Source organism: Frieseomelitta varia, unplaced genomic scaffold, assembly GCF_011392965.1.
Source record: "Frieseomelitta varia isolate USP_RPSP 00005682 unplaced genomic scaffold, Fvar_1.2 scaffold_277, whole genome shotgun sequence".
NCBI classification, from domain to species: Eukaryota; Metazoa; Arthropoda; class Insecta; order Hymenoptera; family Apidae; genus Frieseomelitta; species Frieseomelitta varia.
Window position 1 is genome coordinate 1,047,966 of NW_025110009.1, and position 24,542 is coordinate 1,072,507.

At 37.8% G+C, this 24,542-nt stretch overlaps 1 protein-coding gene across 1 annotated transcript in view; it reads left to right on the top strand.

Annotated features, from left to right (window-relative positions):
- The window catches only part of LOC122529085, a 295,075-nt gene that overhangs the window by 71,834 nt on the left and 198,699 nt on the right, over window positions 1–24,542 (top strand). The window lies entirely within an intron of this gene.

A 24,542-nucleotide genomic window follows, 5' to 3' on the forward strand; every position in this document is an offset into this window, starting at 1 on the left:
GTAATTTATACATTTATGTATCTTTAAATTTGTTTCAAACTTGATCATGGTGATCGAGTGTCATTACGATGGTAATGAAATTTCAAAAATTTTTTTTTGTACTGACAATATATTCATAAAAATTTTCATAAGATATTATATATTACATCTGTCAGTTCAAGACTAGATCCATCAAATAAACGAATAAATAAATTGATGACACATTCTTCGTTGTTACATGTCTCGAACAATTTCTTTTATTTCGTCGTCAACGAGAGTGACGAAGAGAAACGTTCGAAGTAGGCCAGGAATACGTAGAACGCAGGTGGGTTGACACAGTGGCGCAGGTTCGACAAAGAGGGTCGTGACCAAAGCAGAAGCTGCTTCGCTTAGGCCGGGGTTAATAAACACCGAGGGGTTGAAGGCCGATGCCGCGGTTTCGTAGAAGGGAGTGTTGAAGCATCGTTAGCTTCAGCTCGGAGCTATTCACCGTCGTGATATAGTTTACACCGAGTTTCCTCCCGGTCGAGCTAGCTGCTGACACGTGTGCAAGTGTCATTGTGCGAGGGTTGGCGCGCTCGATGAGAACACACCTAGAGGGGAAAAAGAGGAGACTCCGTGCTGCGAGTAATTCAGCGTTTTGCCACTGATTAAAGGTGTCGGTGACTCTAAAAGTAGCGCAGGGCTCCGAAAACACGAAGGTTCATGGAACTTTGATTCTACGGCAAATAGAATAATTTATGCATGTTTACCTTGAGCGTAACGAGATGTTTGCACGCCTGTGTAAATCAGTTGTCAGATTCACAATATATTACGCATGTGTCTTGTTTCAATGTTGTTTCTTTTTGAATTATCATTTTAGTCTTGTTGGTTAATGAGCAAGATGATACAAGATATTTTTTTTCTTTACAATTTTTCATGTAATAATTTACTTTATACTATAAGAATAACTTAACTTTAAAATGGAAATTTGTTTAATATTTTTGTTACAAAAGCATATATTCTTTTTTATACTTATTGTTGTTGTCGATGTGTAAGTGATAAATGTACCAACCTTCATTTAGGGATCATGGTCACAGATAAATTAATAATACAAAATTAATTAATACCAAAAATGTACTACATAACATGGAATTTCTTTGTAAGAAAGTAACAAATCAATAAATATAAAAATATTCTATTATTACGTATTTTTTAGAGACCAGTCATTTTGACTGGTCCTGGTAGAAATAGCTCCGTTTAAACGTCGGTAGTTCTGGTGTTAAAAGGTACATTTAATTGTAATGAATCAAATCTGTCATTGAACATTAATTTACCCAGAAATCAGAGAATCTACTCACAAATTATCAAATATTTTACAAACGCCTCGAAATTTATCAGTTCTGGATTCTCTTCAAAATCTCGTACTCCTCGCATCACGTTCTTTCCGATCGTTCAAAGACCCGCGAGAAAAGTACGGGCGTATTTATACTCGCACAAACGAGTTCGTCCTTTGGGAACGTCACGCGTCCGTGTATCATCAAACGATGCACACACACAGGTGAAGCAACAAGCACATTGCTCCGTTGTGCACACGCGCTCGGTCATGGGCAAAGAGATCGCGTGCTCGTCGCCGATGAGGTTCGCACGGTACTTTCCTCGAGACGTTTACTTTCATCGCCGACGTTGAGTAGCTTGCACTTCCGTCGCTAATGCCTCGATATGGAAATACGCATCAGGCCTCGGCCGGAAAATAAACGAATACGTCTGACGTATTCGCCGTCGCCGCCGCCGTCGCTGAAGGCTAATAAAAAGAAACCGTTTGTCGCGACGCGAGAACGAAAGAGGGAACAGAAGCGGGAAAGGAGTAGCAAGGGGCGACGAGAAAGTAAGACAGGGGCAGAGAGGAAAGGTGATTGCACGCAACGAAGCTCGCAGAAAGTGCGATGAGAAATAAAATTGAACGTCGACGCGCGGTCTGAGCGCGCGCTTTGATATCATTATCGCGCCACTCGGCTGCGAACAATCCTCAGCTGCTGCTTGAACTTCCTTCTCTGATTTCGATCCCGCAGTCGTGATAATCTTTTGTCCCTGACGTTTGCGTGCTGTGCCATTGATGCGTCTCGTCGTGTGGAATACTACTCGGATTAGATTGAATTTCGTAAGGCAAGAACACATTGAGAACATCAGGCATATAATTGAAAATCTTCCTCCGAACGAAGTGAAGATTTGTTAAATGAAGACGGTGAAATTGATCTTTGGTGTGTGTTTGATCTAAATATCGATGTCGTGGGGGACACGTCAGTAAAGTAGTGACAAGTTTACGACAAAATTTTAGTACTGGCGATACTAAGAAATTGATTGGAACAATTAATATTAGTTTTATGATATGTATGTATGTCATGTATTTTGACGTTTGTTACACATCATATATACCCGGTTTTTTATTAACATATAATTATCGTAGTTTTCAAGCTGCTCGAGCAATAACATTATCCTTGATTTTCACTAAGATAAGACGTCGTCATTTTCTCCAGAATTTCTATAACTTTAATCAATAAATAAACCAGCATCTATAAAATGTCGAAAATCTTTATTTTTCTTTAAATTTTCAGACGCACATAAATTTTCGTGGCGAACTGTAGATATTTCATTTATTTTACTATCACACAAGTTCCACAAACCCTTTTCTAATTGTATAATGCTTAAACAATCACCCTTCGAGTACCTAACGTTTAAATCCCGTCGTTATCGTTCAGTCGCGAAAATTTCACCGAAACAACTAGCAGCAACTAGTGCAACATGGAATTTTTCAAGGTTCGAGCCGGTTGTTGTACGCGAAACGAACGAAAAACAAGTATGCGTGGGGGTTGATCGGCCCTGACCGTCGAGAGAGCGAGCCATTCCGTTCGATCTTCGGTCGGCACCATCAGCATTGATGCCTCCCAAACTGGATTTACATGCCAAGGGTTTTGGACGTCGGCCAAATTGGCTGCACCTGATTCCGATCGACGTACCCCGGGCATTACGCTATTTTATACGGCACTGGGGCTGATCCCGTGCTACCTCGCATCGGTCCAAGTTTGACCGTTTGATTTTACGAGGCCAAGTTTCTACAGCGTCCGCAAATGACGGACCAGAGACGATGATCTAGACGACGACGGCGATCGTGAACAACCATTAGACAAGTTCCCTTCTCTGCTGCCTGGAATCTTGTCAAGGATTTCGGGGCTTGATCCTGTTAAACCCTATGGGAGAAATTGATCCGTGTAATTCGGCCGATCGTTAAATTATCGCGAAATGGGGCATTGTAAAAGAATAATGGAAGTAATGGATGTGTCTTAAGAATAGGAGATTGAAACATGTTTGAAAATCCGGTGTTGTTGAAATTAAGGTAAATTTGATGTTGCTCGTTGGAAGCGAGACTAACAAATACGCGTTTAGAATAACTGTATTTGTAAGAATAAAATCCATCTCTTCGGGAAACTTTGTACGATTAAAAATGAAAGATATCAAAGATGAAAGTAGTTGGTACAATTTTTGACTTATCTTCCTTTAGAATTATAATCTAGAGAAAACACATTTAATGTTATTAAATAATGGATATATATAGAAAATTGAACTACTTGGATCTTGGATATACGTTTATATCCCATAGATATGTCTCGTTTATATCTCGTACACACGTATACCCGTGGCTCGTTCATATCGTACCGTATAGTACCACAGACGCAACGCCACACAAAATCATCAAATTTTCATTCCTTCCATCATTGTCGATCAGTTGAAAGACCAGGCCCGCTTTTCAACGCACTAAGACATTTGTAATTCGAACAAGAGCATTTCAGGAACAATCGGAAACCCGCGACAACTTCAGTAAACCATGGCCGAAACTCCGTTTCACAGTTGACCGTGTTTCGCTCTTGAAATTCAGCTAGGTATATGTATTTACACCTCGCTCTGCCCTGTTTACCGGTTGCAAACAAACCCAGGCTCTTTTCGTTACGGCTGCGTGAGGGACGAACGCGGATGTATATTCAATTTCAATGAATCCCCGCGGCCTGTATCGAGTGGCCCAACTTTGAACATCGTTGCTGCACCGCGAGTCTGTAACCCGACATATCCATTAACTGGCAATGCTTCGTAAACGGGATTAAGCGTCTCCCGGATACCGCAGTAATTACGCGAAATGGCTGGCCAAAATCCTTCCCCTGTGGCAAATCACGTCATTGACTGCTATCTAATATCCCATTGTCTTCGCCGCCTCGCCAAGGATGTGTCTCGCAGCTCTGAAGGAGGTGGATCCCTCCTTCCGGTTTCCGCCTCACGAACCGCGTTGCCATCGATCGTACTCGCGTTGAATTCAAGAGATTAAATTGATTTTTCAAGACGTTTCGAACGTAATAAACAGTGTAATTTTTGTCTTTTGTAATTTTCGGGAAAGAGCGGCGATTGAGAATTTCCTTTTCTAAAATCTGTAAGTAGTTTCATACTTTGGGCGATGAATCCAGCAAGTTTTAATCGAATATTAAATACCAGTGAAATATGTTAGATTTAAAGGTTGAACCTTAGTAGATTTTAGATGTTATCTTAAATATTAATATTAGGTTTTTCTTCGGTGAATATTTTAGTCTCTTTGCTAGCTGTAGCATAAAATATTATGAATTATTTAAAATGTAATAAATCTCGGACGTTAGAATCTAGAATCTGTAAATTTATCAAGACTATAGCAACGAGTATGTAGCAATGTATGTTTATTCTGCAGTTGTATAATATAATGTTGTACAATGTAATTGCATAATATTCTTCTCCTATATTCAGATATCCTAGGGTTTCGTCGACTTCGAGGTATAATTAGACGCTACGTACAATTTTAATTCACGGTACAATTTTGAATCAAGAATAGTAACACTTGCGTACATTTTGCTTTGGTGAAATTTGTTTGGTAAGTAGAATCTGCGAATATCGTGAAATTGAGAAATACGACTACAAGTAAGTAAATGGATTAGTGGAAATGGAGCAACGTATACAATGCGGACTAAAAAGTGCTCGAATATTTTGTGCCATTTAGATGAAAGTATAGCATAAGATGCGATATATCTTTCTATTCCTTAATCTCTGCGAAGAAAAAAAAAGAAAAATGCAAAGACAAAGATATTAAAGGGAAGGAAGAAGGAAAAATTAAATATTAAAAATTTCTTGGGTACGCGTTTGTTCAAAATTGATCCAAATCAAGTGTTATCTAATATCTCTCAGTTATCTAATCTGCATTGATTGCAAAGTAACCGTTCGATGTAACCGTGGTGATCAAGTGACTCAGTCAAGGTTCCTGATTAAACCGAAAGACCACGGAAGAAACAGGCGAAGGAACGTAAAAAGGGAGAATCTCACCGTGAACACTAACTAGTCTCTTGTGGTCTGAGACGGAATCGGTGTTCTGGTAGCGGGAATGTCTGCTGATTTCTGCCAGCGAATACCACGACGGACCGTGGCAGAAAGACAGAGAGAAGAAAAGAAAAACGAAGAGTGTCGAGTGGCTCGCGTCTGAACGAAAAGACTTTGTGCTGCAGAAGAGGAAGGAAAAAGAGAGAGAGAGAGAGAGAGAGAGAGAGGCGCGAGGAGAGAAAAGGGTGAAAAATCCGCGAGGATACGCTGCGAGGGAAGTGAGAAAAAAGAAGATGGATTGAAAAGGGCGAGAGAAAGACGGCGGTGACAGTGTGTGCGCGAGAGAGGAAAAGAAAGAGACAAGAAGGAAGATAGATACAAATATTGAGACAGATAGAAGGAGAAAGAGAAAGGGAATGGCAAAAGGGGTGGAAGGGCGGGCGGAGGGGAGGGGGAGGGTGAGCCGTTGCCGCATTGCACCCTCGCCAACACGATTTCACCTCTATCGATTCGCGATTCTCCGTGTGTTTTGTGCCGTTGCACTCGGATAACTAGACACTCTCCCTTTGATCACACGTTATTGTACCCGGGACCCTATTATCCTTACGGCCCTTTCTACTGCTCGTTTCTCGCGAGCCACTGGAGCGTCTCGTGTTCCATCTCCCAGCGGGGTACCGCGTGCACCCACGGTAAAAAAGAAAGTCGAGAGACAGAGAGAAAAATCATTTGTTGATTAACCTACGAAGCCGTTCGAGCGTGCATCATTATTTTCGTTCATAAATCAACCGCACCGGCAACCGTGCGCCCGTCTCTCTCTGTCTCTCTCTTTTGCTTTCTCTTTTCCTCTTTGCTCTCTCTTATCCGCGTTTCTTCTCCCGCCCGCTTTTCTTTCTCTAGGCGAACGTTTATTACGCACCCACCGTACGTTCAGCGCCGATGAATTTCACCTTTAATTAATCCTGCCTGTTTAATCCCGTGAAGAAGCGAACTGCAGAGCCAAGGGGGTGATGATGATTCGCGTTCGAGGGAAAAAATTCCAACCCCCCCCCCCCCTTAACCGATAGAAATACGCTCGGCGAAATAACGAGAAGAGTCGTAGTTTTTTTATTTTTTGTCTTTTTAAATTCGTGCGAGATCGTTTGGAATTATTGCTGTAGTTGATAAATGGTTGACAAACGGGGAAATTGGTAATGCTGTTACTGAGGGCGGATTATGCCCCTCGCTATCGCCAGCTTATAACAAAATATGATCACCAGTAGTGAAGCTCGATTATTATACCGATCACTGAATATTAATACAACGGGTTATAGGTGTTTGTAATATCTACGAAACATACGTGTACTTGCAACTTCTATATACATTTTCAGATTTATTTCAAACTCGATCGGTGTGACGACAGAGTCTTGTTGCAGTGTTGATGAAATTTTAAAATTTCTACACTAAGCGTCCGAATAGTTTCCCTAATAGTCTATTTTCCAAGGACAATATAGTTATAGTTCTTCATAGAACAAGAGAAAGGGTTGAAATAAGCCGGATAACGATTCGTCTTTCGCCGGATTCAGCGTGAACGTGTGACGCGCGTTCGTTTGTTCGCTGGATCGATCGGTTCAGCGTAATTTCTCGAGGGACGTAATTAAATCGGGGTGAACGTTTACGTTGCCGTGGTAATTAACAACCGATTCGTTGATCCTTGAGAAAGCTGTCAGCAAGTGGTGGCATTAACTATGTCAATCTACGGGACACTTCGTGATTTTACCACGCGCCGATAGCTTGTTGCGCGTGTAGAACGCTTGGCGCGATATATATCACGATACTTGCGATCGTGCGATGTGCGATGTAACATAATTAGTTTACTGCAAGTTACCAGAACTCCTTAGACGTAAGTGGTACTCGAACAAAAGCTTATTTCCTTCTCTGAATCAACGTTCTGGAAATTCTACCGGTCGAATCATCGAGGAAACTGCATGAAACTGCTCATCTTTGTATTGCTCTCTTGCTCGAGTGTTTTCTGGAATATATCGGTTGTTCAAACTTGGATATTCCGTATGGGTGGAAATTCATAAAACATGTTTGGTTTAATTACGAAGTGATTGTTAATATTTCTCGAGTAAATTTCTATATAATTTCTCTACGATAATAATTTCTATAAATTAATTTTGATACTATTTTTACATATTAAGTAATATTTCCTCATGTTAGATGAAAATATGAACGAAATATATTTCTAAATATAATTAATTACATATGAATATCATGAGTAAAATATTTTTTCTTACGTTATTTACGAATTCTTTTGAATATGTATTTTCAAGTTAGATGTGAATATAAATATGTAATACAAATACATAAAAAAAAAAGAAATGAATAATATATATATTCAAAAGAGTTTTTGGTATAATTATTAATACAAGGTTGAATTGGACGCCGGTATACAAATATTTTTCTAGCATTGAATGCGGTAAAAGTTCGTAGAAAATAAAATCCTATCACGTATTTCTGCGTATGTAGGGATGAGAGGATTATTGAGTACGACCAGTGCATTGTGAAAGCAGAATATAGTGAGCATAACGAACAGAAAATCCAACGATAGATTTTTTTCGAGCGAACGTTTGAAGAAAGAATACCAAAAACTATTGAATGATATTTCCACATATAGAAATGTCACTCGTTTATTTATATTATTGGGAATGTTCTCTGGTATGCTTTTATTTTACTCATTATGTATCAAACTATAAATAAATCTTAACTTTAATTTGTATTATTTATTTGTATAATTTAATTATAAATTATTTTCTTTATAAAGTATAAATTTAATATAAATATAAATAATAATTCACGTTCTTTTCCTAGTTTTCGAACAAATGCAATAATTAATAATTGTCTTAAGACTTTTACATAAGAATGTAGATACACACAAAGTAGTTTATTTCTATTTTATTTATTAGTATTTAATACGATTTGTCTTAATTTAATTTATCTTTTTTTAACAGAAAAAAACTTTTGGTCTTCGGCTTTGAATGAACAATAAAATGCTATTCTGAAATATAAGACTCTAGACTAAGAGATATAACAGAATCGTTCAATTATTAAATGCATTAAAAGAATACTTTCCATTCGTATAAGCGTTTCATGGTTTTCTCAGTCGTTTAATGTATATCTCAGCATCTGTATACTTTTCTCCGCTACTTCGTCAGAAGGAATTTTGCGTCTTTCGACCCATGGGATTTAGAAAATGCGGTACTTTGCAGCTGTGCAATGTGGCTTAGCCTCATGCCAAGCTTGAACTTGCGCCATACCAAGAACCATCGATGTATATACATCCGAAACACGAAGTGCACTAATATTATTTGTCTTCACAACGATCATAAATGACATTCTATTACGTTGTAATTTTCATTTACTTATTCTACTTAACAGCAAATTATAACACAGAAAAGTAATGGACAAAGTTATTGTTCTACTTAGTCTCAAATTATTGCACTGTAGAAAAGCAATGGGTGGTACGTCATTTATGAAAAACATTTCAAATAATAAATCATTATTCAATTAATCATTGTTAATCATTCATACTGAACACATATTCTCATTATAGATCAAGTACAAAAATTTTGCATTTGTATTATTGATTTGTTATGAACTTGAAATTGAAAAAAACATTAATAATTTGGAGGGAATTTGTGATATAAATAAAATAGAATTGTTTTATACGTGTAGGTTGAAAACATGATATAAAAATGATTTCTGAGATATTTCATCCAAGTTACTATATTTCTTTAGCAATGTATTACTACAGATATACACATTTCAATGGAAATTTCAGTCAAGACTGTACACTACTTTAGCTATTGCAAACATTTTCTCATACAAACGTTTTGTTCGTCTCCGTGTGTAAATTCTTGGAACTTCGGTACGTAAATGCACTTCATTCAATTACAAGATCCAATATTTGACAATCGAAAGCAAACTAATCGACTAACGGTGTATCATTTCATCACATCCCTCGTATAACAGTCTTTTACTTCGGTCACGGACGCGATATATGAATAGATGATGAGAATCATGCGTGCATAAAGGAAGATTTCATAAAACAACAAATTCTTTTTATCGAGCCACTGCTCGTTTAATTAAATCTGTGTACCGTGGGATCCATTCGATCTAAGCAGCGGTAAATAGAAGCAAGAACTCACGTCCGAAATAAGGAGCACGATAGAATCTACTTTCGAAGATAAAGGTCCTTTGAATAATATATCGTCAGCGTTCTCCGCTTTATCGAACATTCAACGAATACGCTTCGTTTCGTTCTCGGTAACTATGCCTCTCCGCCAACCCTTCTTCTGAATTTATTCCGTTACAGTAACGACGTTTGCATTATTCCACGTGTTTTAAGATGGCGAGGATAATTCTTTCGACACTCCAACAACCCTCCTTCTGCTGATTCTGCTCAAATCGAATCGGTTTTCAATGAAACACTTGTAAATTTTGATAGTTCGTTTAGCTCCGTTGTGAGTTCGTAGTTTCTGCGGATTATCGAGAGAGCAAAGTTTGAATGACCGTACTGTTGTAAAATTTCGAGATATCATTTTTAATGCACTCGTAGGAACTTTCGTAGCGGGATAAAATTACACGAGCTCAGAAAGTATGTACAATTTAAAAAGCATAAAATCCAAATTTAATTAGTTCATTAAAGTAAATACGAAGTTTGGAATTGTCGTTGAGATTTCTTACAACTTTGATACAAAAAAGAAATATATATCTTAATCTTCTGTTGATAATTTCCAGTAATTATCAATTTGGGATTAAATTAACTTTAAATTGAAATATTAAACGTTAACACACTGTTGTATTTTATAATACAAAACTTACGAGCCGGAGTGAGTAGTGTAAACGTACGACTTCTAAATTTTCTAACGTCACTTAAAACAGACGTGAAGCCAGGCCTAGTCATGGTATGCACGTGTCTAATGAAAGTCTAAATTCCACAGATTTAATACATCATCAGGCCATAGATCAAGTGAACTGGTGAAATTTGAAATTTTTATTAAGTAATTAAAGGTAGAAAGGGTATTCAAGCGTTACGAACTCACGTTTGCGTCACCGTATCTCACAGTAATTGAATTTCACTCGTGTTTTATGAAACGTCGACATTATTACGCTTTCAAATAGTCAGAGGAACGAAGTTGTTGAATTAAATCTGAAACGGTGTATCCAGCTGGTGTTCGTTTTTCAAACCAAAGAACGGCTTTCTGAATTCAACATGAGAAAACTTTCACAGCACGATACACTCCGGAGTTGGCAAATCCTCTAGTAGCTTTCGTGATTACATTGTCTCGAGAATCCTGGATTTCGAAAAGGCATCACGAATACCTCGCCATGAACTTGTTATTTTTATTAGCAACAATTGCCAGTCGAAATCAAACGCCGCAATATCTGTTTCGAAATACCAAATCTATGCTTTATTTGTTTGATAAAATTCTTTGCAAAATATTCTTTAGACTTTTGAAGAAAAATTGCATTTTATTTTCGTGTACTATTTTTATTTTATCTATTATAAATCGCGATCCCTATTGTAAGAACAGATACAGATATGCTGATTTCAATTGTTTTCATTTGGTGAAATTTTATTTAATTGAGATATTCGTACATTTTGTGAAATTTATCATTTGGCATATTACATGATTATTTATTAATCTCAAAATCGTCTCAAATCATCTTCTTATGCTCTCAAAATTCTCAATTTAATCACAAGAGCTTCGAACGAAGTTTATCCCATAACAGAAGAAAGCTATAGAATTTCAACGAAACGTTTTCCAAAATAATTCAATCTCTCGTTCAGCCAAAATTTAATCGTTTTCAATTTGTCGCGCGCAACGAAATCGCTTGGTAACGTCAACACGTACCTACTGGCACTCCGTTAGACAAAGTTGTCTCCCGAAAATCGGCGAAACGATATCAACCAGTATCATTTCTCGCGTAAACGACTTCCGGCACGTTGCGCCTCACTCGGCAAACAGTATCCCTCTGCCTCGTGCACCTCTGCATCAGAACCGGTTTTCACATTACCGAGCTTTAAAATCGCAAAACTCCTCGCCTACCCCTGCAGCAAACAGTTCGCGACGCGATGGAGCACACGGAGATACGCCGCGTAGCAGCAGCGTGTGTTCAAGCAACGGCATGCTCGAATCCTCGCGGAAAATTCGTTGAAGGCGTCGAGGTTTACCCACGTAAACGTCTTCATGCCGGTGCACGCTCGGATGACCCCGCGCGGGGAGCGTGCACCGGCTCTAGAGTGGAATCAAGCGACTTCAACCGGGTCTAACCGACTTCTAGGAGCCGGGCCCTAGAATCTGGCCCGACGTGAAACCGGTGCGACATCACCGTCGACGACGACGACAACGACGACGAGCATTTCGCAAGCTTGGTTATGACGCCCATAAGCAGTTGCCTCGTTGAACTCGCTGGAACGTGCAGGAGCTCGGCTGTGGAGAAGAGAGGATGAGTGTGTAGCCGAGTGGGTAGACACCCTCGGTGTACTCGAGCCACCTTCCACCTCTGCTGTTGCTGCTGCTGCTGCTGCTTCCACCTGTGTACTCGCCTACCGGCAATGCTTATCCTCCATCTTCTCCACGGCTCGTTTCTTACGGGCCGAAACCGGAGCACAATACCGGCGACTAATCCGTGATAAACTTTTGGCAAACGTATTTATGCACCGATTCGGAGAAACTCTTGGGGTGTTCGCATGGTAGGCGCATGTGCAACGTGAGATGGAACCGAGAGGAGGTTGGCCGAGATTGGCGAAGCGTAGTTGGCGGTGAACGTGCAACGTTCGGGGCTTATTACGCAGGCAGAGAAGACGGGCGAAAGTAGGTAACGAGAAGGGGAACGGCGGCGTGGCTTGGAAAACGGGGCAGGTTTATTGTGCTGTTATACTTTCATGCTTTAAACCGACGCACGGAGGAGCACGCGGATGTGCTGCTCACGGTGTGTATAAGTCTCAGCCAGCGAGCCGAGTAGTGGTGCGCGAGCGAGTTGTAAAGTCAGCGGGTTATAGGGATCGTTAAAATGTTTGGCTGACTCGCGGCGTCCGTTACTACTTGCCAGCGATCGTGACCGCTTAAGTTGCTCCGCGTTCCTTCGTGGCGCGCCGCGTGCTCTTTCGTTTTCAGCTGAATACGCGGTTTTAGCAAACCGGCGGCACTTTTTATGCCACGTTTCCGCCCTAATCGATACGTTGTGATAAGTACGATGCGAGGAGGTGAAGTTTTATCCCGCGTGTTCGTCTACCGGCGAATATTATTGCCGGTGATGCATTATAAGATATTTTTCCTCCTCATATATTTTTATTCCCTTTTTGTTCGTTTTTTTTTATTTTATTTTATGTTCTCTATCTCCTTCTTATGTATTTTTATTATTTTATGTATCGCGGAATGATGATTAATTTGTTAATTAATCGTTAACTTTAGCTCCGCCGTACAAATGCAATTCGTAAAGGATTTCGGCCGTAATGTAATTAATTCACAACATTGACCATCAACGTAAATAACACGTGCACCCGTCCCGAAACAAAACTCGCCGCCCTTTATTTCAAACCGATCAATTACTTTTAGTGTACATTGAAAGCAATATTTCGAGCGTGCAATCCGATGTACCATGTACACACGCGCACGGGTAATTAAATCGCGGATCGTCGTTGATGACGAGATGATCAATCGAGACGCGATCGTAATTCCCCATGTAATAATAACGTTTCGTTTACCGCAGGATATTTTTTCGGAAAACGAAAGATAATCTTGTCGAGTCATCCAATAAATCTCGGCTAATCGTAATTGTTGCGGCCAAAGAGCGTGGCCACAAATAGCGTTTGTCTCTCCTGTTTTGTAACGGGTTAATTACGGCAGCAGAGTCTATTATTCCAGCGCAGTGTCAACTCATAGCCGTGTTATTGGGCGTACATTTAATACCTAAATTTAATTTCCTCTGTGGCCGCGCCGCAGTTACCCCTTGTCCTTTGTTGGGGCTGCAATTTCATTGAGCACAACTGTTGATGTAAACGGTGACCAAAGCTATCCGAGAACACGTCTTTTCCAAGATTAAATTATTCGCCGTGTTGAAGATCCGTTGCACAACACAGCCACAGTGTTTGTATGAGTTGTAATTTCACGTTCCGAAGTCGCGCATACTACGCTGAATAGCAACAGCGTAGTACTTTATAGCATTATGGGATCCTATTGTCCAATTAACGACGAGAAATATTCGAAACGATGTTGAATCATTGGAATTTTCCTTAAAGTTCTGTCATTTGAAGGCGGAAGAATTTTATTTCTAAATTATCAAAATGGATCAATTAATTGTTTATAACACGTGTTGTAACAGTTGCTAAAGCTCCTTTGCTTTTTTATTACACGGAGAGAACATTTCGATTATTCAAATATTCCTCTGTCGAAACAGATCCGATCCTATTATATACGTGCATAAGATGTCTGGCTAAAATCAAACCTCTTAAAGGAATTAATTTTATAGCTGTTGCCACATTGAACAATCTGTGAAATTTAAATTAAACACACACAAATATCATATGCATTTCCAATTTAAAACCCGAGATTTAATAACACTGCCGCGAAAGCGAAAAAAATTCTCAAGTCATTCGATCCTTGATGAATCGCATTCCTCGGACGCGAGAGAACGAGATCCAATAACGAACTTTAATGATTCAATCTGTTATAATTCGATAAAGGAATGGGCTCCGGTACATTAGCGTACGAAACCGCGATTTGCGAGTGGGCTGGCGTCGAAACAGAGAAACCGCTGCCACCTAAAAGGGACAGAGAGGAGAAACGAGGAGAGGGACAGTCGGCGTCCAGAGGCTGAAACAGGACGAACCTCCCATTTCCGCGTACAACCGGACCCTGCTTCTACACGACATCCCGACAAACTGCGCCACCAAACCGGACCAACGTTCTGCTCGCTCGACTGTGCATTTATGCAGCCACGTCCAAGCTCGAAACCAGCAGCCGGTCTCTCTCTCCGCGTTCGCCTTCCGTCCGCCATCATCAGGTTTCATCGGTCATCCGCTTCGAACTCCTCTTCCGCGCCATAAATGCGCGCCGTTGCCACCCTACCACGCTACCAAGGAGGGGCTACTATTCGGAAAAGTGTTTCAGTCGAGGTTCCGTGAGAACGGCTGATTTAGGTGTGATCTCGTGCGTTTCACCAGTGATAAACGTCCGTTCAGAACGCGACCGGTCGGCATTGTTGAGAAAGTTTCGGGTGTTAGGACAGAACGAAGTTATCTCTCGGTGAGAATCGTGTACGATCGATTTGCGGAGGTATTTTGCTGAATTCATTCTGCGAGAAAGAGGGGAACACATGACGCACTGTTTCTTTTCTTTTTTTCATTTTTATTTCTTTTATTTCTCTACGTTAAGTTATTTATTTTTACGTGTAAAAGTGTTCAATGCAATGCTTACAGAAGATGCAATTACAGAATAGTTGAGACATTAGAAATTAGATTTGAGGAATTAGAGTTGGAAATAGATATTAGAATAGTATTCGATTTAAACCCATATCACACTGTATAGATAGTTTTTTAGCTTTCGTAGTTTTCTAGAAACTAAGGTCGAGCAGTAGTGATATAATTAAATGTGTAGAATACACGACATTTCATTCTTTTTAACATGCTATTAGTTATATTAAAAATTCCGTGTTTTAAATAAATTCTCAATTACATTTTTATTAATTACGATACATATTTTAACGTAACATCAAATCATAAATACATGTATACTTAATAACAAGATATGATGAAGAGGAATAACAGCTAAACAAATAATTATCTATATTTTATATCATTTTTTTGAAGCTGATATATTGATACACGCAACTAACTTTATTCTCACAGTTTATAGTTGAATTCTTGCGTTAATGACGTTAAATAAACGTCGAAACGTAAACTGAACGTAAGGTATGTCCTCGTTATTCCATATTTAAACGTTCGTTATTCAAACTATGGAAATCCTTTCTTGCTGTTCCTTCACACGGCTCTTTCACAATGCCGCAATCGTATTGAGGCACATACTCATCGACGACACACGCAACCGTATGTATTCTGCCGTTGCTTAGTTGTTCTGAAGCACGTTCCTGTCTTTACGGTGTTTGTTCCAAATGTTGATACATCCAATATACAAGAGAATCTCTTCTTCCTCCAGTAGTATCGACAAATACTATCATTGATAACAAGATAGATTATAAGACGGATATCATGGATGTTTACGCATTTATGAATTTAAAATGTTTGTATTGCAGAGAAATTTGCAACGATTTGTTATTTCTTCACTATTTTTTAAATATACTTTTTATACCCTTTGGAGGACTTTCTCTTAAATAAGATACATTAATTTCATGTGAAAGTCGCGTGAATATTCAAATAATATTGAAGGATAGAATTAGAGCTGTAATTTTTCTTTTTCAATTCTAGATATCAATGGAATAAAATTAATGATTTCTATTAGTTCGTATTTCTATTAGTTAGTATATTCTACAATGTTCATAAAATATCTACATAACGGTCATAAGATATTTACGAAAAGTTCTTACAAGTGTTCGAAATGTTATACTTTCTATTCGTGAAAACGAGTAATCAAAATCAATTTTTTATGGAAAACATTTCTGTCCATCAAGGATTGAACAATAACTCGTTCGTATCGCACTGGTAATAAAATTAAAGATGAGGAAACAGGTCCGTGTGCTTACTACGTCTGCTTAGGCATTAGAACGGCCGTGCCTCTTTCTCACGAGTTTCGCGACGATTTACCAAGGTGTGCTTGTTGCTGGTCTGAATTAATTTCGCGCATAGCTTGTTGTCGCATTCCCCGGAGGTCGAATTGCCACCCCCGCGCGAAAGGTAATATCGTTGCTTGCAGCTCGGCGTAAGTGACGTTACGAAGGACGTTACAAAATAACGAAAGGGAAAAAGTGGACAAAGTGAGCAACGAGTCGAAGAAAGAGGGTGCGAAAGATCTGACAGTTTGGAATCAATAAAAGCAACTTTTCGGAAAGTCCTAAAGAAATATCGTTGGGAATGTATTTGAATATTTGTTGTAAAATAATTTCTCCCAAGTACGTAGAAATAATTGTAAATTATTAAGAGAGTTGATTGATTTATTAGAGAGATTTATAAAGATATTACGAAGAATTTTACACATTGTATTTCTGCAGCAAAATTGTGTAAATCTAGATAATACTCGGAAAATTTGTAGATATATTATATGGATAAATGCATAGATTTGGAAAATTACGTAGAAAAGATTGTAAAGTAACGAAGAAAAGTGATTAATAGAAGTGGAATAGAAAGCGTTGTAATATACAGATGAGTAATATACTCTCGAACCACTGAAATGAATTTCTATATCGGCAATTGGTAAGAATATCTCGGAGAACGAGAGTATTCCGTTTGAAAGAACCGACCCGACGTCAGATGTGGATGGAAAGACGACAGTGGACGATAGAAAATAGAAGATAAAGGGGAATCACGATGAGGTAGTAGCGGTAAGAGTGGTAAAAGGCAGGGAAGCGACCGGATCAAGGAAAATATAGAAAGCTTCTTCATTTTCATTAATAAAACATCTCGTTGGGTAAGAAGTTCCATGGGAAAAGGGGTGGCAAAGAGGGCGAACAAGCGAGAAACGAAAAGAGAGATACAGCAGAAAGGCGGTCGATTGGCTAGGCGGCCACGGGTTTGCGACTATTTCTGAATAACAACGAAATGCAAAGTAGCTGATAGCTAGTCGGGCGAACGTTGGCAGAAGAGAGGAGCTGTACGCCGGCTATTTCTCAACCAGCCGGGGCTCTTCTCTACCGCCACCATCTTTGGCCTCTCAAGACCACAAGCTCTTCTTACGTGTACCTACCACTGGTAAGAGCCTCTTCCTTAAGATCCTCTCCTCTTCGTTTCTCCTTCCCTCCATCGTGTCGGTTCTCTGCCACGTTTACGCTTCTCCACGGACTGTTCCACCGTCCACGAGAGGTTAATCCCTCTCCGGGGGAAATTAGCCTCCTGTTCGCAGCTCGTTTTTTGTCTGTATCACTCTCGGAACGACGTCTCCCAATTTTCGTCGATCTTTCACGCTTGACGATCACGAATGACATCCAGTTGATCGCGGTAGCGCACGCACGAGGTTCTCGTGATTACTCGGAGTGGAAAAATTGGTGCTTTGTTTCCTTGCTTTTCTTTCACTGCGTCTTCTCTTCCGCTTGAAACGACCTGCAAGATCAACTTGAGTAACTTGTCGTTGACTTGATTTCTGCTACTTTCTGGAAAGGGTTTCTTTGGCTGGGTTCCAATTCTTTTATTCTATTGGTAAAAATATCAATTTACATAAATATCTGGAAGTACATGTAGCTGTAATATATTCGTACAAAATTATATTGAAGGAGTACGAACCAGCAAAATAGGTGAAAGCAGAACAGTATATTACTCGAGGATATTTAATTCTCATCTGAACACGTTCGTTGATTTCACTTTCGTCGAACTCGCGATTAACTTACTCGCCTCGCCGGCTAATTGCTCCCATCGTGAAATTCATATTCGAATTCTGTAAATTGTTACTCCGCGGGTCACTATTAATCCCACGAATTTTGACAATATAATCGAGGTTGTACGCGGAATTCGGAAACAGCGGGCTCGGTAATCGGTTTAAACGCGTTACACGAAAACCGATAATTGCCGGTTAAAAGTTGCTACCTATAGTCGTGACTACGTATCGTTAACAATTACTAAGAAAAAAGCCCCTTGAATTATTTCTAGCACGTAACGTAATGGTATAGGCAGTCGCGCAATTTATAGGTCAACCTTCTGCGTTCTTTACACTCTCTGCTTTTCACTGGATCGTCAAATATTAACGCTCGATGAATGATTTACCGTCTTGTCAAGCCAACAGGTTACACATTGTATTTTTAGTCTGATTGCGGATCGATCGATTAAAATTCATACAGCTTGACTCATTTGTGCTCGCGATTGAAAGAACTAATCGTTGAGAAATCGGCTGTTGATCACCTCAAGTGAAATTTGACATTAAAACTAACACGAGAAACTGTCAAAGAAAAGTGGCAAGAAAGGCAAGCTTGCTATTCAAAAGTCCTAGTCAAAAAAAATTTCTTTCAATTGGCCTGCAGCTTGAGAAACAATTAAACGAGCGAAATTTAAAAGCTCCAGGCGCTTTCAGAGCACGTAGCGAGAAATGTTAGTTCGCTACGACGTCTTCCTAAGGGACGCTCGTAAAAAAGCAATACCTTGGTCACGCTCTTTAAATTTCAACTTATTTCTCCTCGTAGAAATGTCCCAGCCGGTGTAAGAAGATACGACGCACGTCTCGTTACAGGAGTTTTTAGGACATGTGATTGTCCACGCACGTGTACACTCTCGTTCGTAAGTGTTTGAACATCTGCTGGTTTTATACGACACGCGACAATTTAGGATCGAGCAATAATATATTATAACACTGCAAAGTCTGCAATTTCACAAAATTAAATACAGAAAGGAAGACATAGAAAGACGGAAAAACATTGAACGAATCTTTGGAACTTTTCTTTCGTAATATTAGTCTTGAAGAGCAAAATTTGATATCACAAAGAGTTGCAAGTGAAATGTTACATCAGCGCAATATTGTTACTTAATTATCGAGATGAACAGATAAGAATTTTACATTCGTGCAGATAATGCAGAAGATCGTTTATATACTCGGAACTGAAGTCTCATTTGGATATTTTTATAAAATTTTTGTGAATATATCACGCGTGTGTTATATCAGAGATTTTTATACAGATTCATATTCTGGAATATTAATTCAAATAGAACCTTGACAGAAAGTTATTTTTGCTCGCTAAATTTCTATAGAAAAGAATTATAGTTTGGATATTTTAAGATAATACCTGTTTTTATATTACATGCATTTTGTGCAACACATGCTTAAAAATCTACAATCTAATAATGAAACACGATTGTTATGATTACGTTGGGAAAATTTGAAACAAATCTGAAAATATATATGGAAGTTACTTATGAACGAGAGTGTACATGTATACACAGCTACATACGTTTATATGGCGAATGCAACGGTATGTCACAGTTAAAGTAGTCTAAAAGTCATAAACGTCCGTGACACACGACAGCCAAGCGCTACAACGATTTTCTCACAGTAAGCTGCGCGTGTTAGCCGATTTACGAGAGCTGCAGACGCGTCGAAGATGCCTTCGTGTCAAGCAGCTGTCCTCTTCGCCTTTATGGGTACTGACATTATTGAATAATTGGATTTATTGAAAGGATAATGATTTTATACATGATGTGTATGATGTACAATATTTTTTATAAATAATAGGAAGCTTGTGTGAATTTGCAATAGCCTTGAGAGATGCTTCATATTGTTGGTCATAGATTATCTAATTCTAGCCGATGATTTAATTTGTATTTTGAAATATTTTTATATCATATCTTATATAACAGATTAAAATTGTAGGCAAGCATAAATTTATTATTATAATAAAAATTCCAGTTTTGACTATTATATGACACTATTGCTAATATATTAGCACACTTGCTTAGTTTTAAAACAAATATGGTACTTGTTCTAAGATTTTTTAGCCAAAATGTATATATTCGTGAAATTCTGTATAATTTTATATAATTATATAAAATTACATAGGCAGATCACCTATATTAATATTAATCCTTATATTAAATAATATATTAAATAATTATATTAAATAATCCTTGATATTAATCCTTAGATAATTATTCCTTCTGTAAGGAATTATTATTGCTTCTGTAAGGATAATATTCTAATATGATCAGTATTCAGATACGTAGGAAATGCTTTGATAGTTTCACTTCGTATAATTGTAAAATGTTCTGCATAATTTCGCGCTGATAAGACAATAGACGTTGCAGGTACAATACTGAAACGACTGGGAAACTTCGACAATCTTTAACTGAACCCGATACGTGTGTTTCGCCTATATAGTTTCGCCAAGACGAAAACTGCCATTAAAAGTTAACGATTCGCGATAAAAGTACTTTTCTAACTCTACTTTTGCTATGCGTATAGCAAGCATTAAAGTATAACATTTCTCAAATATTAATTTCACGAAACAAAGTGAATGTATTAAAATTAATTGTATTTTCAGACTGAAGAAATTTTTAAAACAATTTGTACATTTTCCAATTTGGTTTAAATAATGTACAGGGAAATCCATTCGTTTCTTGTAATAAGAAAAAGAAAGTGTTTAATGTAAGACTTTTCAGAATCCTTTCAATTTTCATTTGTACAGAAAAAGCAATTTATATGATCTTTTTGCAACCTCCAGTGCAAAAAGTGTTCTATTTTATACCAGTGTTCTATTTTATACATTTCATATAAATGGGACTCAAAGTATAGTAAGAAATAAAGTATCGTAGCAATCTGAGTTAGTAGCTGCTCAATTTAAGAGATACGTAGATAAAACTAAGTGTCATATTATTTAAATTAAGAGATCCTTTCGTTATACACAAAATATAATTTTTTATATAAACGAATATCTTTCGAGAGTTAATTATCATTGCACAAAATCTACATTACCACGTTGAAAACACGCGTAGTATCCGTGTACGATATATTGTGTACGAGCTGAAGTTACAAAGGCCACGAAACAGCCTTTTGAAAATCAGCTTCCGCTGCGCCGGGTAATAAAATACTTTATCGAATATCAAACATGCTTTAAAATCTAATACCCCTTTCACTCTACGCCTTTTTTCCTTCTTTTTTTCATTCTTTTTTTTTGTTGTTTTCTTTATCACATCAGCGTGGTAAATTAAAAAACACGACAGGTCGTAACGCAAAGAAGCATGCGTTTCAGAAGCCAAGGCTTTTCACCAAACGGTCGCTTATACAATGGCTTATTTAAGTTTTAATAACGTTAGCGACGAGATTCCAGGACGTGGCTTCAAAAGGATAAGTTCGTATAATCGTTTTCCATGTAACAATCGACTTCAAATTACTTGTTCACGACGTGTGTGTGTGTGTGTGTGTGTTCACTTTCCTTACAACTTATTCTACTTGAAACAAATATTAGAGCTTTTAGAATGAAATTTGCAATTGTTATGTAATTTTACGATTCTTGTCTGGCATAAATACATTAAGAAATATAATTAAAATATAAGAAATATAAGTAAATTAAAATATAAGAAATATAAGTAGATACCACCAACAGTGGAAAATTGTCGATATTTTAAACTGTTATAACTTCGTAATGAAATATAACAATCCACTTAGTTTCATTTTTAAAATTCACGTAATTAAAATTTTTAGTTTGTATTCTAAAGAATTGTAAACATTTAAACACTTCTAAAAGCATTGAAAAATTCCTTTTATGACCAAATCCACTACAGTCTTGAAGATTAAAATTTTTATAATAATTCTTTAACGACTTAAAACTTACATGGCTTTCATCATTTCATTGAACTTTAAATATTAGTATTAAACGAGAAAAACTCAAGAGCTCGTAATATTCGTCTGACTTAAATAGCATAATTAGTTAATGTAACGATTATTTCAAATGTAATATGTTGGGATAATTTCAAGTAGTATATACCAAAAGTTTATCTAAATCAGATAAATTCGATATGACTAACTCACTTGTTAAACATACTTTTGTAACTGTTAATTTCAAGTCGTTCTTCCACCATTTACGAAATGAAATTCTGAAGTGAGATTTATCCAAGTTTGACTTCAAGACAGAGAGATTACGTTGAAGCAAAGTTAACGAAATATCGTTAGCGTGAGTTGCTGTTATTTTTGACGACGAAGCGTCGCGCTACGGCTAAAGAAGTTATTTCAATGCGACAAAAGTCGCCTACTGTTACTGGTATTTTCAGTCTATTACCCTAAGCAGCTGTTCGCTTAACGATCTTCGAGAGACCAATACTTCTCGGTCGCCCAGCTTCGCTGAATTCTCTGCTGCTCGTTTAGCAATGCAGAACGTCGGAGAAACTTTCCGAACGATTTCTTTCGCGAGCCCCGGAGTTTCGTTCGCGATCCAGCTGTGATTAAACAGAATCTCGAAGTTCGATACGATGCTCGCTGCTTCGTTGTTTCAGTTCGACAATACTCCTACAACGCCGCGGTAATTAGTGCTGCTTGTTTTTTCCTTTCTTTTTTGCTGTATAAAGCTCTTTGCTGTCGAGAAACTCACATTTTATGAATATCGAAAATCGAAATCTCTTCGAAATTTATTTTTTTACTAATTATAGTGATCATCGATTACTGATATTGTTAAATTTTTTTTTTGCAATATCGTTGTTTTAGAAATTTGTTGTTATAATATGAATATGTTGATATTTCTGTATTATATATTTTGATACACGTGTTTAATACTTGTGAACCAATGTATTGAAAAGGGATATTAGGTATATTAAATACAATATAATAAAGCTCTCGAATTTTTCGTGCTTTTCTTAAATGTTCCAGCTTTATTTACTCATTGTAATCTGTATTACACCTATTAAATATCATATTTTTATTTTTTTATCATCACGATGCAATCATTAAAGAGAAACGAATATATTTACGATGTACAAGTATGTAATATTTGCTAATGGTCACTCGTTATAACTCATACATACTTACTGCAAATATAAATACTCGTATGTATGTATAGAACGTTTATTGCTCCAAAGAGTAAGAGCTTTATTACTTGTTGTACGACATGTACGACAACTAGTAACAGTTAGCAGTTACGTTAGTTAATTTTCCAAGTCGTTTCGAATGTGCAAAAATTTCGTTACACGTATTGTTCTTCCAACGAATCTTTCCAAGCGCGTTCATTCCAAGGTAAGCGGCTTTACTTAGTACCGAGCGTCCTCCGGAAACTTCCGAAATATTTCCTTCGTAATTCCTGTACAGCTATTACCCCTCGAGGTTTATTCTGTTTTATGCGGTTTAACTTGCAAAGACAAAAACCAAGTTCAGGTGCGGTAGTTTAGCTGAGTTGTACATTGACAGACGTGCTAAAAGAGGATTAAGCGATAGCAATCTTTCTCGGTGATACGCGCATTTCAATTTCGAACAAATATTTTCGTTGACTCGTAGTATCGCGAACAACTGATCCTGATTGTGAAAGTTTTCAAGGGATGATACCAACAGCAAATCTCGTTTTTTTAATAATTCGTTTTTATTTCTTTTATCGTTGTTTAACGAATTCAGAAACAGTTCGATCAATAGTTCATTTTAATTACAGTGTATAATTTTTGTATTTTTTATATTATTGTCTATTTATTTATCGTTCATTTTTCATCGAGTGAATGAATACAGTCAAGGAGTCAAGATCAATATTTTAGACTGCCAGAAGAAAAAATTGCGAATCAATTTTAAAACGTGAAACTTCTATTTTCACACAGTAGAATTCATTTCTTTCAAAAATATTTTCAAGTAGAGATACCTTTTTCTTTGAAAAATTTTGCAAATTCGAACGTATTATCACAGGTATTAAAAGAATTTTTCCATCTTCAAGATTAAAGTCTCCCTTCTATAATGTCCCCGTAAAATTTGTCGTACGATTCTTATTTTCGAAGTTAATGAGAGTTTAACATATCGGAAATTTTTCGACGACCGATTATAATGAAAGATTCGGGAAAATCTGAAAAATCTCTCTCTCCCCTCAACGATACACGATGCCAACGTTTTTAGAAAAAAAAGAACTCCACCGACGAACGTATCCAGGTGGAAATCCTTTCAGCAACCAGACGTCGTCGTCAAGCTCTGACTTTACCGCGTTTTTGCAGCGTCACTGACTTTTCGTCCAAGAAAAACGAGATAACGATGCGGTATATAGTATCGCGGTCGATGTTTAATACTGCTCGTGGAATTTCGCTTTTTACACCAGTCGTCTCTCTTTCTTTTCTGTTCGCTGTTTCTCGTATGCTCGTCTGTGCATCGTTTCACTGGCCCTCGATCCATAAATTACGCTCTCTTTAAAAATTGAGACCAGACGTCGCGGTAAAAAGTAAAAGTTTCAGATGGTTTTTCTTCGAGTCACACCTTGGCGCTTCGAAATAAATGAAGGGAAGTGGAGTTGGCGAGCGTCGCGTGGTCCTTACAGTGCGGCTCGCAGAGATATTTGAAAACTTTCGAGTACAATTCAATTTTCAAATGTACATTCAAGTGGACAAAAATTCC